The sequence below is a fragment of the Cyprinodon tularosa genome, unplaced genomic scaffold (genome assembly GCF_016077235.1).
Source record: "Cyprinodon tularosa strain WSP-4 unplaced genomic scaffold, ASM1607723v1 ctg203, whole genome shotgun sequence".
NCBI lineage: Eukaryota > Metazoa > Chordata > Actinopteri > Cyprinodontiformes > Cyprinodontidae > Cyprinodon > Cyprinodon tularosa.
Genome location: NW_024038748.1, coordinates 560,691 through 572,690, shown reverse-complemented (window position 1 = coordinate 572,690; position 12,000 = coordinate 560,691). Strand labels below are relative to the sequence as shown.

The 12,000-nt window shown below is 41.7% G+C and overlaps 1 long non-coding RNA gene across 1 annotated transcript; it reads left to right on the top strand.

The window, feature by feature from the left end:
- Positions 1 to 8,981: 8,981 nt before the first annotated feature.
- On the top strand, positions 8,982 to 9,579 carry LOC119783346. The gene is made up of 2 exons (XR_005280780.1): positions 8,982 to 9,102; positions 9,460 to 9,579. It is a non-coding gene; the product is annotated as an uncharacterized LOC119783346 (long non-coding RNA).
- The last annotated feature ends 2,421 nt before the right edge of the window (positions 9,580 to 12,000 follow it).

Genomic DNA, 12,000 nt, shown 5'->3' with positions numbered 1-12,000 from the left:
CATCCAGAATGTTTATTTTAGATAGGAGTGATGTCATTTCGGATATCTGAAAGTAACGGCCCAATACACATGAATGGGGATGAGTGATATCATTTGTCCTACTAGGAATAACATTTCAGCTTTCTGAGATGTTCATTTTAGATTGGAGGAATACTGTTAAAGATTTCTCAAATAAAAATAAATATATGTTAAAACAGCCACCTAAAATAATTAAAAATGTACAGATATCTGAAATGTAGTTCTTACTATTACAAATTTGATTCTAGAGTACTTAAAATTAAATTTCTACGGGTAGAAATGTAATTAGTATTTTCTTAAATTCAATTTTGACTAGGAGTATTGTAATTGTGTCTAGGTAGAATTCTTTCGTGCTATCTATCATAGAAATGTGACTAGTCAGCCTGCCTATTTTATGTTTTAAAGGAAAATTCCGGTTTTTAACACTTTTAGCCCATTTTCTGTAGTGTCCAGGATGAAATCGAATGATCGACACCAAAATTTTGATGATTGGTCCTGTCTCTGCTATTTGGCTCATGCAGAATCCCCCCCTGGCTGCTTCAGAATGGCTTCCATAGTGCATGTCCGATAATGTCCTTAAAACAACCTTAAACGTTCTTTTTTTAAAATATGCTACTCACCGGGTCGTCAGCGCTGTTCAATGACGTTCCAAAAAAAGTTTCGTGAAGAAAAACCGTTCCTGTCTTGTTTTATTTAGCATTTTGTAAATTCCAGAACTATTTTTTCCGATACATCACAACCGCTTATAAACTTCCGCTTCCCGTTCGAATCTGAAGCGTTGCACACTCCAGACCACTAGTTGGCGACGGTATCCTCTACCGTCAAACTCAAAGTCCAATATGTCCTCCTCAAGAATCCACCTTTCGTATTCCAAGTGTTTAACAGAGACGTTAGCACCTCGACGTCGGAGTACACAGAGTGAAGCAGAAACACTTGGGCCTTGCGAAAAGACTACAACTAAGTGTAAACAGGCCCCATTTCCGTTTCCGGTGGCGGAGGGATATTGACTATTCCAACAGAACTCAATGGGATTTACAAAATGCTAAATAAAACACTACAGGAACGTTTTTTCTTTACGAAACTTTTTTTGGAACGTCATTGAACAGCGCTGACGACCCGGTGAGTAGCATATTTAAAAAAAAGAACGTTTAAGGTTGTTTTAAGGACATTATCGGAGATGCACAATGGAAGCCATTCTGAAGCAGCCAGGGGGGGATTCTGCATGAGCCAAATAGCAGAGACAGGACCAATTGTCAAAATTTTGGTGTCGATCATTCGATTTCATCCTGGACACTACAGAAAATGGGCTAAAAGTGTTAAAAACCGGAATTTTCCTTTAACTGCGCCCCATTTCTTTTTTGAACATTAGTCAAAATGTTTTTAAGTTTCTAAAACCGCATTTTAGATAAGCATAATTAAAATTTAGATGTCTGAAATTCCAATTTAACTAGTCATATATCAATAGTTGATATCTGTCATTATATTTCTACTAGTAGAAATATATTTTCGATGTCAAGAATTTTATTTCTGGACATCTGTAATGTTATATTAATTTTTTAAATCAGAAATAGTAATTATGACTAGCAGCAAATATATTATGATCTGAAAGAGTGAGATCTGAAATTAGAATTCATCCTAGTCAGAATTCATTTTTAGATAGGAAGAATATTTATTTTAGATAGGAAGAATGTTATTTTAGATAGGAAGAATGTTATTTTAGATATCAGAATCAGAGACAGAAATACTTTAATATTCCCAGAGGGAAATTACTTTTGTTACACGCTCCACTCACAGTTTTTTATATATATATATATCTATATATATATATATATATAGATATAGATATATATATATATATCTATATCTATATATATATATATATATATATATATATATATATATATATATATATATATATATATATATATATATATATATATATATATATATATATATACATACATACAGAAGAGCTATATGTGTATATATTTTTTATCTTTATTATCTTGTGTGGTTGGTTCGGATCGATACATGTTGATTGTTACACCGAAATCCAATAAAAATTTATGGAATAAATGAAAAAATCCCCCCCAAAAAAATGGATTGTAATTATTTTAAATGATCCGCGGAAACCCTGGATCATTTCCGTATGTTTTGCTGCTTTGAATTTAATCATCTCGCGCATGCTCTCTACCATCTCCAAGGAACTCAGAGGGGAGCGGACGGGAGCCACAGTGGAGGCTGTAGGCTTTGCTTTGAGCAGCCGGTCTGGAGCGCAGCGGGGGTTGCTGATGGAGTATGAGGGATTTCGGGGTTAGCATGACATGTTGGTGATGTTGCTGTTAGCATAAACAAAACGTGTTGCACAATGCTCGCACACTGTTGCACTTTTATCCACAACTTCTTTCCGGCGTCATTGTAGGTCACTCTAAATGCAAAGTGCTCCCATACAGCAGACCAACCCAGTCTCATGGGAAAATGTACCCCCACTACGTTGGTCCACACTGCAAAACGTAGTGGAGGTACATTAATGGCCATTTTTTTGTGGCACTGTTACATTTCTTCTGCCTATACGCTTTCTATTGTTTTACGTCCTTTTCCCACTAAAAGTTAGAGAAATCTCGGCCATGTTTATACCAAAACGTTACAGTTTCACATTATCTTGAAAAATCTTTGCAAGAAACGAACAAGCAAGTGAATATGTACATTCCCTGAGTAAATATTCTGACAACAAACTATACATTTCTCACTAGAAATGTAATCAAAACTCATTTTAATGCAAAAACAAACTCAAGTTATTAATCTTTCCACAAAAAAATGAGCGAATGTCGGCCATCTATATATATTTTTTTTCCGTCTCCCAGCTGGAATCTTGAAAGTCACGTGACTAGGACGTAAAACAACAGAAAGCGTATAGGCAGAAGAAATGTAACAGTGCCACAAAAAAATGGCCATTAATGTACCTCCACTACGTTTTGCAGTGTGGACCAACGTAGTGGAGGTACATTTTCCCATGAGACTGGGTTGAGCAGACCTATAAAGTGCTGCTGGCATGTCTTCCAACGCCTGTTCTTTCCCACTCGCCATTCCGACACAATTCTCCACAACAACTGATTTTTTCCCCTGCTACACCCGGCTAAGCTGCTTCGCTTCTTCTTCTTTTTGTTTACTACTGGTGGTTGGCTTTGGTCGCAGTAGCGCCACCTTCTGCTCTGGAGTGTAATCGCTTCGCCTATGAGAAAAAGGAGCTGCGCATGAACCGAACGAAACACACGCGAACCGAACCGAGACAGTCGAACCGAACGGTTCTGACGGTTTTCATAAATCGTCCCATCCCTAATATATATATATATAATAATATATTATATATATATATATATATATATACACTGCCTGGCCAAAAAAAAAGTCGCCACCTGGATTCAACTAAGCAAATAGGTACGAGCCTCCTATTGGATAATTACTGGGCGATTGACATCCACTAATGGGGGTTGTGGTCACAGCCCAACATCTCACAGGACGCTAGGCTTTTGCGAGAAAACACCAGGATTGGGCGATTATCTTTCAGCTGGCAACAAGTTATTTAACCCCAACTGGTGCAATGACTTGCTTCTCATTTCCTAAACAACCATGTTGAAAGACACATCCCGTGGTCGTGGAAAAGATGTTAGTATGTTTGAGAAGGGTCAAATCATTGGCATGCATCAAGCAGAGAAAACATCTAAAGAGATTGCAGAAACTACTAAAATTGGGTGTGCTCAAAGAATTTGGTCAACTGACTACCTGAATATACTGAATGGCCAGATTATTCAATATATGAACTTTTTCTTCCCTGATGGCACAGGCATATTCCAAGATGACAATGCCAGGATTCATCGGGCTCAAATTGTGAAAGACTGGTTCAGGGAGCATTACACATCATTTTCACACATGGATTGGCCACCACAGAGTCCACATCTCAACCCCATTGAGAATCTTTGGGATGTGCTAGAGAGGGCTTTGCGCAGCGGTCAGACTCTACCATTATCAATGCAGGATCTTGGTGAAAAATTAATGCAACACTGGATGGAAATAAATCTTTTGACATTGCAGAAGCTTATCGAAACAATGCCACAGCGAACACGTGCCGTAATCAAAGCTAAAGGTGGTCCAACAAAGTATTAGAGTGAGTGACCTTTTTTTTTTGGTGCCGACTTTTTTTTTGGCCAGGCAGTTTATATATATATTAAGGCTGTGACATTAACGCGTTAATTTCGATTAATTAATCACACAAATATTAACGCGTTAAAAAAATTAACGCATTTTAATCGCACACCACAGTCTCCTGGAAGTCGTTTGGGATTTCACCCAAGTAATTATTTCACCTGTGGGGGCAGCATTAGAACTATGGCCAGAATACCGTCGGACGGAAACTGAAGAAGAAGAACAGAGAAGAAAGTTGCTTTAAACTAGGAGAGACAACCATGGAAGAATTAGACGAAGCAGATGAAAACATTTTAGTTGGTCCTTTGCAGGGGAAATTTTGTTTTAAAATACAGGAGGGAAGAGTCGATAAGAGCGCGGTCATATGTAAATTATGCAACAAGGAATTCGCCTATCACTGCAGCGTATCAAGCCTCAAATATCACCTGAACGCAAAGCATGTAGCAGCTAGCTTGGCAGATACTAGCGTGGAAGCTAGTCCAACTGGGAGGAAGACGAAACAACCCACACTACACCAGCTGACTGGCTTCAAGGGCAGGGTGAGCAAGACCAAGGCCGATAAAATGACCAACGCGCTGGCTTACTGGGCGGCTCTCGACTGCAGACCCATTGCTGTGGTAGAAGATAAGGGGCTGGAAAAGATTCTTTAGATTGCCCTGTCTGACCCCACGTATGAGCTGCCATGTAGAAAAACGGTGACAAAGAGGGTGCAGCAGCTCTACGACAGTGAAAAGGGGGAGAAGGAGAATTTGTTGAAGAAAGCCGAATGCGTCGCTATTACTGGAGATCACTGGACCTCAGTCAGCAACGCAAATTACCTCGGCGTGACCGCACACTTTATTGACAACAAGTGGCGCCTTCACTCGTTTGCCTTAACCATCAAGAAGATAACCACGAGGCACTTTGCTGAAAACGTGGCAGAAAATTTTGAGTCTGTGACGGAGGCCTGGGAAATCACACAGAAAGTCAAAACAATCGGAACAGATAGTGCCCGTACCATGATCGCTGCAATGACACAGCTCACATTTCAGCACATGCCGTGTATTGCTCACATGGTACAGAGGACGATCACAGTTTGTCTTAGTGACAGCGGGTTCACAGCCACACTGGCGAGATGTCGTAAGATAGTTGGGCATTTTAAACACAGCCCCTCAAACACAGAGGAACTGCACAACGAACAAACACAACTGGGCCAAGACAACGAGCCACTGATACAGGACGTTCCCACTAGGTGGAATTCCACCCTGTTGATGGTCTCTCGTCTGCTGAAAAACCAAGATGCTGTTAAGGCTACGCTCGCCAAACAGAAGCACAAGCTCACCATGTTGAATGCAGCAGAATGGGACAGACTGCAGAGGCTCGAAACCCTACTTTCCCCATGCAGGTAAATACTCATCAACGTTCATTAATTGGATTAAAAACGTTATGACTTGACTATGAGAGTCCTGTATAATTTAAATTGCCTTTCCAAAATGTATTGTACTGAATAATATTAATATCACTATGACTACAGTATACAGTTTTTAATCCAATATTAAATGGCAAAATAATGTGTCACTGTAATCAACGTTTTGGCACCTAGGAACGTTGCATAAATTAAAAATGCTGTATGTAAACAGAGTTTGCAGAAATTAATCCATGCTTTATTTACCTGTAGAGTTGACAATTGCAATACCATTCTTTCTTGTCTTTCTCTGCTCTTTAGCACATTGAATGACAGTAGTGTAAAATTTGCTATATAAATGATATTGATTGCGTGATTAACTATCCTCTGCAGAGAAGTGACAGAGCTCCTTGGGGTAGAGAATTATGTGTCATGCTCAATTGTGTTGCCTGCTCTCCGCCACCTGACCCGCACCATGAAGGCCTCAGATGATGACCCAGCCTATGTGGTGAAGTTCAAGGCTGCTTTTGAAAAGGACCTGTCTCAGCGTGAGGATGCCCTAAATCACAGATTTCTACAAGTGGCTACAGCACTCGACCCTCGCTTTAAGGTGTGTAATGGTCTTCTTTATTTTTCTCTTTTATTGCTTATGACTCTTTTATTTCCTCGGCCCCCTCCCCTCTCTTATGGAATAACAATATCAACATGACTTGTATAGCACATTATCATACATAATTGTCATTCAATGTGCTAAAGAGTAAAAAAAATGAAAACAGAAAAAAATAATCCATGTTGTTTTATGGATTGAAGATAATTAACCAACTATTACCAAAGGCAGATGAGAATAATGCTATTTTTAATTTCTTTTTAAAACAAGATGCTGTTGGGGCAGTTCTAATTTGGACAGTTTAGACTTGACCATAGGCACAACCAGTAGAGGAGATTCTGGATGATGGAAACCATGTATACTAATGAATTTCATCCAGCTTGTACTCTGTAAATCTCTGATTAATGTGACCACAAACCTGATTCTGATTCTTATTCTGATCTTAAGGACCTAAAGTGTCTACCAAGAGGAGAGCGAGGAGAGGTGTGGACCAGCATTGAGGCACTGGTGCAACAACAACCAGGCAGAGCCACTCCGGAATGCACAGAGGATCCAGCAAGGAAGAGGAGCCTCCTGCTGTATAATTCCGACTCTGAATCAGAGGAGGAAGATGGGCCCAAAGGAGCCGTGGCCCGCTACAAGGCAGAGCCTACCATCAGTGAGAGAGACTGCCCACTGCAGTGGTGGTCCACTCATGAGAGAGCCCATCCACAGCTCTCTGTCCTGGCCCGCAAGTATCTAGGCAGCCCTGCCACTTCGGTACCATGCGAAAGATTATTCTCCCTGGCAGGTAATATACAGGTGCTGGTCATAAAATTAGAATATCATGAAAAAGTAGATTGATTTCAGTAATTCCATTTAAAAAGTGAAACTTGTATATTATATTCATACATTACATACAAACTCATATATTTCAGATGTTTATTTTGTTTAATTTTGATGATTACAAATGACAACAAATGAAAATCTCAAATTCATCATATCAGAAAATTAGAATATTACTGAAGACCAATAAAAACAAAGGATTTATAGAAATGTTGGCCAACTGAAAAGTATGAACATGAAAAGTATGAGCATGTACAGCACTCAGTATTTAGTTGGGCCTCCTTTGGCCTGTATTACTGCAGCAATGCGGCGTGGCATGGAGTCGATCAGTCTGTGGCACTGCTCAGGTGTTATGATAGCCCAGGTTGCTCTAATAGTGGCTTTTAGCTCTTCTGAATTGTTGGGTCTGGTGTATTGCATCTTCTTCTTCACAATACCCCATAGATTTTCTATGGGGTTAAGGTCAGGAGAGTTTGCTGGCCAATTAAGAACAGGGATACCATGGTCCTTCAACCAGGTACTGGTAGCTTTGGCACTGTGTGCAGGTGCCAAGTCCTGTTGGAAAATGAAATCTGCATCTCCAAAAAGTTGGTCAGCTGCAGGAAGCATGAAGTGCTCTAAAACTTCCTGGTATGTGGCTGCGTTGACCCTGGACCTCAGAAAACACAATGGACCAACACCAGCAGATGACATGGCACCCCAAACCATCACTGACTGTGGAAACTTTACACTGGACTTCAAGCAACGTGGATGAAGTGCCTCTCTTCTTTTCCTCCAGACTCTGGGACCTTGATTTCCAAAGGAAATGCAAAATTTACTTTCATCAGAGAACATGACTTTGGACCACTCACCAGCAGTCCAGTCCTGTTTCTCTTTAGCCCAGGCAAGACGCTTCTGACGCTGTCTGTGGTTCAAGAGTGGCTTGACACAAGGAATGCGACAGCAGAAACCCATGTCTTTCATACGTCTGTGTGTGGTGGTTCTTGAAGCACTCACTCCAGCTCCAGTCCACTCTTTGTGAATCTCCCCCACATTTTTGAATGGGTTTTGTTTCACAATCCTCTCCAGGGTGCGGTTATCTCTCTTGCTTGTACACTTTTTTCGACCACATCTTTTCCTTCCCTTCGCCTCTCTATTAATGTGCTTGGACACTGAGCTCTGTGAACAGCCAGCCTCTTTAGCGATGACCTTTTGTGTCTTGCCCTCCTTGTGCAAGGTGTCGATGGTCGTCTTTTGGACAACTGTCAAGTCAGCAGTCTTCCCCATGATTGTGTAGCCTATAGAACTAGACTGAAAGACCATTTAAAGGCTTTTGCAGGTGGTTTGAGTTAATTAGCTGATTAGAGTGTGGCACCAGGGGCCATCAATTTTGAACCTTTTCACAATATTCTAATTTTCTGATATGATGAATTTGAGATTTTCATTTGTTGTCATTTGTAATCATCAAAATTAAACAAAATAAACATCTGAAATATATGAGTTTGTATGTAATGTATGAATATAATATACAAGTTTCACTTTTTAAATGGAATTACTGAAATCAATCTACTTTTTCATGATATTCTAATTTTATGACCAGCACCTGTAGTTCAAAAGAAGAGGGCAGCCCTGACCTCCGAAAATGTGAACAGGCTAGTATGTCTCAGCAACTGGCTGAAAGAGAGGAAGTAATAAGTTAAGTGTGTATCCTGAGGCCAGTTGGCCAGTTGTGTTTCAAATGGGAAAAAATGGAGGTCAATCACTGTCACTTTATGTTGAACTGAACTGTCTGAATGGCCAATGTTACAAAGAGTTGGACTGAATTTCATTTTATTTCTGACTTATTTTTTGTAAACAGTTGAACTGTTGATAAATCCACGAATTGTGTTAAAGCCTCAGAGGCTTTTTGTTCTGAATGTACTTGAGAGTATTGCATTTTTGCGTTTAAAAAGCAGTATTAAGCACTGTTAGAAAGACTGAGGGAGAACCTAATTTAGTTTCTTGTTTCCGCCCGGACCGCTATTAGTGTGACGCGCGCCGAATCTTTATTTCTTCATGGTGGATATTTGTGTGCGTAATAAATAAAGTAAGTGCCTTTTAGATATAACTTTACTCTTTACATGTTCTGCTTCAATCTAATTGTAGTGTGAATCAGTAATTTGCACCGTATTTCTGTGTTTCTTGCTGTTCTGGTAAGCTACTGTGATTGCTAGCGCTGGTTAGCATTTGTTGCTAATAGTAGTTCAGTTAATGCTGCTGCTGCCTAGAGTTGCTGTATTTGAAGTTGCATGGCTTGTGTTATTGCTACTGATCCAGCAGTGTTTGTATGAGGATTGCTGGGATTTTGGTTAATTGTTTGTTTATTTCTGTAGCTGTTTGCTGAAATGTTTAGTGAAATCCTAATTTGGCTCATAAGCACTTTTATGTTTGTTCCTTTTTACAGACCATACTCATATGCTCCATGAGCTCAGCATGTAACATGTGTTTCACATGTACTTATGCATCTCAGCCTGTTATGGACCATGTTCTGTCTTTGGAGCCATATTAAAGCTGCCGAACATTATCTCCAGTCTCCTGATTCTCTAACCGGAATCTCCCATCCATGGTGCCACTTCAATCAGCCTTCCTTAACTTAAATGTAGAAGGGTTTTCTACATTAAAATTGGTCCTTCGAGCCGGATTGAAGTAACAATATAACACCATGGATGATGCAGCTTCAGAAGCAGGACAGTCCAAAGGCAGACCCCATAGAGAAAGCCGTCTCCCATCTCACCTAGAGGACTATGTAGTTGGTTACCATGCCCCTCATGCTCATCCTGCAACACCTTCTCACACTGTAAGAAGCAAGCACAGGAGCAGCACAAGGAAAACAATTAGCACCATAACCAGCTCTACCTCTCGGTCTGGAAGACACAGCAGCTTCTCCACCGGGTTTTACCCACAGCACGATCTCTCACCTGCTCAAGCTGCATTTCTGGAGGAAAACATTAAGCGGCGCCAGCTTGATTGCCTCCGTCAGGAAATTGAAGAGGATTTACAGGCCGATGTAGAAGACCAACAGATACAGGCTAGGATGAGAGCAGCACAGCACGCCCAAGAGGAGGCCCTCCGAGCAAAAGAGGCTTTAATTAAAAGGCTAGACAGGAACCGACGCCTGAAGCAGGCAGAGTCTGACCTAGAACTGGCGAGATTGGTTATGTCCATGGTTGTATCCGACGAAAACATAGTTCCCTCTGAATCTGCTTCTCCACAAGCGAGTTTCCATCAACCATCAGCTCAGCTAGTAGCAACCAACTCCGCTGACCAACCACTGCATCCAGGGGAGTCTGTTTCACCACCTTCAGGAGCACATATGGTCAGACGCCCCAGCACTCAGCCTGCTAGCATTCCCCTCATGTTTCAGAACCCTGACCAACCTCTGCCGTCTCGTGCTTGTGCGTCAGCAGCTAGTCCTGTCACTCAGACTATGAATCAAGATCAGAAGTCTAACCTCATGCCATCAAATCCAGTCCCCAACTCAGTGACCAGAGGGCTACAGTCAGAACCACGGCTCACTCACTTCACACATTCACTGCCTTCACTAACTACACAGTCAGACCCTAGGACGGCAACGGCCATTCCCAGTAACAGCCAGACAATCCCAGCAGCAGTTCCCCTCCCTGGTTTAGCACCACAATCCGGAACTGACCTGCTCATTGCATCTGCTTATGGGATTCCAAGGCCCACACTGCCAGTGTTTGACAGTGGTCGTGAGAGTGATTTTGCCCTACTCAAAATGGCACTAGACAATTTGCTGAATAACCACATCCATCTAAGTGAGCAATATAAATTTCAGGTGCTGATTGGTCAATTAAAACTTCCTAGTGCTCTCCAGCTAGCAAAGGCTTACATGCATCACTCACAGCCGTACACTGCAGCTCTGCAGGCACTGCAGGAGAAATACGGTCAGCCCAGACAGCTAGTCCAATCAGAGCTAGGTGCAATCCTCAATACCCCATCACTTAAGATGGGTGAAGCTCAGGCCTTCGACTCATTCGCTCTTTCAGTTCAGTCTTTAGTTGGCATGCTACAAACTCTTGAGGGACAAAATGGCTACGAACTTATGTGTGGGTCCCACGTTGACCGGCTGCTAAGCAAAATGCCAGCCTCCTACAGAGACAGCTTTGTAGAGTATTGTCTCAGCCGGGGCATACTACAATCGGGTACAGACAGAACCTATACGCTCCCTGACTTGGCCGTCTGGTTACAGGTTAAGTCGCAGGCGAAACGTATTTCTAGTCGTGCTGCTGCCCTATTCCAGACTGAGCCGCCAAAACCGACCCGGAGGGAGCATAAACCCCTTTACTCAACGGAAAGGTCAGTACCTGTTCTCCACACAGTAAAAAGCGAAATGTCGAAGGCTGAGTCCTGGTTCTCAAAGCGAAACCCAAAACCGAAGCCATATTGCCCCTATTGTGATAACAAAGAACATTTTCTAAACTCTTGTGAAAGCTTCAAAAGGCTTAGCACCCATCAGATCATCACTTGGATAAAAGAGGGAGGCCGATGCCAGAAATGTGGTCGCAACCACAGAGTGGAGGACTGCAACCTTAAACGTCCATGCAAAGCCTGCAGGGAGCTTCACCTTACAGTTCTTCACGATGCAATAAGTGACTCATCCAGTACAGTCCTGATGGTGAGCTCAGCACCCACTAAGGTTTACATCGACCGCCCTAACCGCTCACAGCGGGTTATGCTAAAGGTGGTGAAGATTCTGATTCATAATGGGGACCGATCTATGGAGGCTTATGCAGTCCTAGACGATGGATCAGAACGAACAATTGTTCTCTCACCTGTCATTAAACACCTTAAGATTGCAGGGCAACATGAGACACTGCCATTGCAGACAGTTCATCAGGATGTCCATCAGCTGGAGGGACTGACCGTCTCATTTGAAGTGTCCCCTTTCTCCAAGCCTTCTGAAAGATATCCAATCTCTGATGCT